Source organism: Arachis stenosperma, chromosome 1 (genome assembly GCF_014773155.1).
Source record: "Arachis stenosperma cultivar V10309 chromosome 1, arast.V10309.gnm1.PFL2, whole genome shotgun sequence".
Classification (NCBI taxonomy): domain Eukaryota; kingdom Viridiplantae; phylum Streptophyta; class Magnoliopsida; order Fabales; family Fabaceae; genus Arachis; species Arachis stenosperma.
Window position 1 is genome coordinate 61,033,017 of NC_080377.1, and position 5,295 is coordinate 61,038,311.

The window sequence follows — 5,295 nt, forward strand, 5'->3', positions numbered from 1 at the left end:
GCAAAGTATGGACTATTATATATTGCTGGAAAGCCCAGGATGTCTACTTTCCAACGCCGTTGAGAGCGCGCCAATTGGCTTCTGTAGCTCCAGAAAATCCACTTCGAATGCAGGGAGTCAGAATCCAACAGCATCTGCAGTCCTTTTCAGTCTCTGAATCAGATTTTTGCTCAGGTCCCTCAATTTCAGCCAGAAAATACCTGAAATCACAGAAAAACACACAAACTCATAGTAAAGTCCAGAAAAGTGAATTTTAACTAAAACTATAAAAATATAATAAAAACTAAACTAAAACTACCAAATCATACTAAAAACAATGCCAAAAGCGTACAAATTATCCGCTCATCACACACCAAACTTAAATTGTTGCTTGTCCCAAGCACTGAAAATCAAATAAGATAAAAGAAGAGAATATACTATAGACTCCAAATTATCAATGAAACATAGCTCCAATTAGATGACGGGACTAGTAGCTTTTTGCCTCCAAACAGTTTTGGCATCTCACTTTATCCTCTGAGGTTCAGACTGATTGGCTTCTTTAGGAACTCAGAATCCAGATAGTGCTATTGATTCTCTTAGTTAAGTATGATGATTCTTGAACACAGCTACTTCATGAGTCTTGGCCGTGGCCCAAAGCACTCTGTCTTCCAGTATTACCACCGGATACATACATGCCACAGACACATAATTGGGTGAACCTTTTTAGATTGTGACTCAGCTTTGCTAGAGTCCCCAATTAGAGGTGTCCAGGGTTCTTAAGCACACTCTTATTGCCTTGGATCACAACTTTATTTCTTTCTTTTTCTTTTTTTTTCTCTTTCCCCCTTTTTTTTTTTTCGTTTTTTTTTTGTATTCACTGCTTTTTCTTGCTTCAAGAATCATTTTTATGATTTTTCAGATCCTCAGTAACATGTCTCCTTTTTCATCATTCTTTCAAGAGTCAACAATTTTAACATTCATGAACCACAAATTCAAAAGACATATGCACTGTTTAAGCATACATTCAGAGAACAAAAGTGTTGCCACCACATCAAACTAATTAAGCTAGTTTTAAAGATGAATTTGAAATCCTGTACTTCTTGTCTTTTGTAATAAAACAGTTTTCATTTAAGAAAGGTGATGGATTCATATTCATTGCTTTAAGGCATAGACACTAAGACACTAATGATCATAAGACACAAACATGGATAGACATAAGCATAAAAATTCGAAAAACAAGAAATAAAGAACAAGAGATTAAAGAACGGGTCCACCTTAGTGATGGCGGCTTGTTCTTCCTCTTGAAGGTCTTATGGAGTGCTTGAGCTCCTCAATGTCTCTTCCTTGTCTTTGTTGCTCCTCTCTCATGATTCTTGATCTTCTCTAATTTCATGGAGGAGGATGGCATGTGCTTCACCCTTAGTTGTCCCATGTTGGAACTTAATTCTCCTAGGGAGGTTTCAGTTGCTCCCAATAGTCTTGTGGAGGAAAGTGCTCCCTTGAGGTATCTCAGGGATCTCATGATGAGAGGGTCTCTTGTTGCTCCATCTTCTTCTTAGTGATGGGCTTGAGGTCATGCCTTCTCAGTTGAACCGGCTTTGGATGCCATAAATGGTTATGGAAAAACAAAAGCAATGCTTTTACCACACCAAACTTAAAAGGTTTGCTCGTCCTCGAGCAAAGAAGAAAGAAGAGAGTAAAGAAGAAGAAATGGAGGAGAGGTAGATGGCTTTGTGGTTCGCCATAAGGGGAAGAATAGTGGTTTGAATTTGGATGGTGAGGTAAGTGGGGTTTTATGGAGGTGAGTGGTGAAGAGAAAGAGATTTGAGGTGATTGGTGAGTGGGTGAAGAAGAAGAGAGAGTGGTGGGGTTGTTTGGGGATCCTGTGGGTCCACAGATCCTGAGGTGTCAAGGAAAAGTCATCCCTGCTCCAAATGGCTCAAAAACACGTTTTGAGCCAATTCTGGCGTTAAACGCCGGGCTGATGCCCATTCCTGGCGTTTAACGCCAGGTTCTAGCCCTTTTCTGGCGTTTAACGCCAGTCTGGTGCCCCTTTCTGGCGTTAAACGCCCAGAATGGTGCCAGACTGGGCGTTAAACGCCCAACTGCTAGGCTTACTGGCGTTTGAACGCCAGCAGCATCTTCCTCTAGGGGTGCTGTTTTTTCTTCCTGTTTTTCATTCTGTTTTTGCTTTTTCAATGGATTTCTTGACTTCTTATGATCATCAACCTACAAAAAACATAAAATAACAAAAGAAACTATATAAATTATAATCATTGGGTTGCCTCCCAACAAGCGCTTCTTTAATGTCATTAGCTTGACAGAGGACTCTCATGGAGCCTCAGAAATTCTCAGAACCGTGTTGGAACCTCCCAACACCAAACTTAGAGTTTGAATGTGGGGTTCAACACCAAACTTAGAGTTTGGTTGTGGCCTCCCAACACCAAACTTAGAGTTTGACTGTGGGGGCTCTGCTTGGCTCTGTTTTGAGAGAAGCTCTTCATGCTTCCTCTCCATGATGATAGAGGGATGTCCTTGGGCCTTAAACACCAAGGATTCTTCATTCACTTGAATGATCAACTCTCCTCTATCAACATCAATCACAGCCCTTGCTGTGGCTAGGAAGGGTCTACCAAGGATGATGGATTCATCCATGCACTTCCCAGTCTCTAGGACTATGAAATCAGTAGGATGTAATGGTCTTCAATCTTCACCAAAACATTCTCTACAAGTCCATGAGCTTGTTTTCTTGAATTGTCTGCCATCTCTAATGATTCTTGCAGCTTGCACCTGAAAGATCCCTAATTTCTCCATTATAGAGAGAGGCATGAGGTTTACACTTGACCCTAAGTCACACAAGGCCTTCTTGAAGGTCATGGTGCCTATGGTACAAGGTATAGAAAACTTCCCAGGATCCTGCCTCTTTTGAGGCAGTTTCTGCCTAGACAAGTCATCCAGTTCTTTGGTGAGCAAAGGTGGTTCATCCTCCCAAGTCTCATTTCCAAATAACTTGTCATTTAGCTTCATGATTGCTCCAAGGTATTTAGCAACTTGCTCTTCAGTGACATACTCATCCTCTTCAGAGGAAGAATACTCATCAGAGCTCATGAATGGCAGTAGTAAGTCCAATGGAATCTCTATGGTCTCATTTTGAGCCTCAGATTCCCATTGTTCCTCATTGAGGAACTCAGAGGAGATTGGTACAACGCCCACTGAGGTCTTCCTCAGTGGCGTCCTCCTCCTCTCTTTCCTCTCCATATTCGGCCATGTCTATGGCTTTGCACTCTCCTTTTGGATTTTCTTCTGTATTACTTGGGAGAGTGCTAGGAGGGAGTTCAGTAACTTTCTTGCTCAGCTGACCCACTTGTCCTTCCAAATTTCTGATGGAGGACCTTGTTTCATTCATGAAACTTTGAGTGGTTTTTATTAGATCAGAGACCATTGTTGCTAAGTCAGAAGTATTCTGCTTAGAACTCTCTGTCTGTTGCTGAGAAGATGATGGAAAAGGCTTGCTATTGCTAAACCTGTTTCTTCCACCATTATTGTTATTGAAACCTTGTTGAGGTCTCTCTTGATTCTTCCATGAGAGATTTGGGTGATTTCTCCATGAAGAGTTAGGTGTTTCCATAGGGTTCTCCTAGGTAATTCACCTCTTCCATTGAAGGGTTCTCAGGATCATAAGCTTCTTCCTCAGATGAAGCATCCTTAGTACTGCTTGGTGCATTTTGCATTCCAGACAGACTTTGAGAAATCAAATTGACTTGTTGAGTCAATATTTTATTCTGAGCCAAGATGGCGTTCAGAGTGTCAATCTCAAGAACTCCTTTCTTCTGATTAGTCCCATTATTCACAGGATTCCTTTCAGAAGTGTACATGAATTGTTATTTGCAACCATTTCAATTAGCTCTTGAGCCTCTGTAGGCGTCTTCTTCAGATGAAGAGATCCTCCAGCAGAGCTATCCAAAGACATCTTGGACAGTTCAGAGAGACCATCATAGAAAATACCTATGATGCTCCATTCAGAAAGCATGTCAGAAGGACATTTTCTGATTAATTGTTTGTATCTTTCCCAAGCTTCATAGAGGGATTCTCCATCCTTCTGTCTGAAGGTTTGGACTTCCACTCTAAGCTTACTCAATTTTTGAGGTGGAAAGAACTTTGCCAAGAAGGCATTGACTAGCTTTTCCCAAGAGTCCAGGCTTTCTTTAGGTTGAGAATCCAACCATATTCTAGCTCTGTCTCTTACAGCAAAAGGGAATAGCATCAGTCTATAGACCTCAGGGTCAACCCCATTAGTCTTGACTGTGTCACAGATTTGCAAGAATTCAGCTAAGAACTGATGAGGATCTTCCATTGGAAGTCCATGGAACTTGCAATTCTGTTGCATTAGAGAAACTAATTGAGGCTTAAGCTCAAAGTTGTTTGCTCTAATGGCAGGGATAGAGATGCTTCTCCCATAGAAATCAGGAGTAGGTGCAGTAAAGTCACCCAGCACCTTCCTTGCATTGTTTGCATTGTTGTTGTTTTCGGCTGCCATGTCTTCTTCCTCTTTGAAGAATTCGGTCAGGTCCTCTAAAGAGAGTTGTGCTTTGGCTTCTCTTTAGCTTTCGCTTCAAGGTCCTTTCAGGTTCAGGGTCAGCTTCAACAAGAATGCCTTTGTCTTTGCTCCTGCTCATATGAAGAGAAGAAAACAAGAAAATATGGAATCCTCTATGTCACAGTATAGAGATTCCTTGAGGTGTCAGAGGAAAAGAAAAGTAGAAGACAGAAGTAGAAAATTCGAACTTATCAAAGAAGATGGAGTTCGAATTTTGCATTAAGGAATAGAGTTAGTCCAAAAATAGAAGGATGTGAGAAGAAGGGAAGTAATTTTCGAAATTTAAGTAAAGATTTTGAAAACATTTTGAAAACACTTAATTGATTTTCGAAAATAAGAGTGGAAAAGAAATCAAGTGATTTTTGAAAAAGATTTTGAAATTAGAAATCAAAAAGATTTGATTGAAAACTATTTTGAAAAAGATGTGATTAAAAAGATTTGATTGAAAAGTTATGGTTTTAAAAAGATGTGATTGAGGATATGATTTGAAAACAATTTTAAAAGATTTTATTTGAAAATAATTTGAAAAGATATGATTTTAAGAATTAATGACTTGCCTAACAAGAAAAGATATGAATCAAACATAAAACCTTCCTTAACAGAATAGGCAAAAAATGTTCAATCAAATCATTAATTGTTAGTAAGTATCTTTGAAAAGGAAAGAAATTGATTTTGAAAACATTGATTGAAAAGATATGATTTGAAAAGATTTGATTTTG

At 39.5% G+C, this 5,295-nt stretch overlaps 1 non-coding gene across 1 annotated transcript; it reads left to right on the forward strand.

The window, feature by feature from the left end:
• Positions 1-4,003: 4,003 nt before the first annotated feature.
• Positions 4,004-4,111, forward strand: LOC130955709 (small nucleolar RNA R71). The gene has a single exon (XR_009076849.1). It is a non-coding gene; the product is annotated as a small nucleolar RNA R71 (small nucleolar RNA).
• The last annotated feature ends 1,184 nt before the right edge of the window (positions 4,112-5,295 follow it).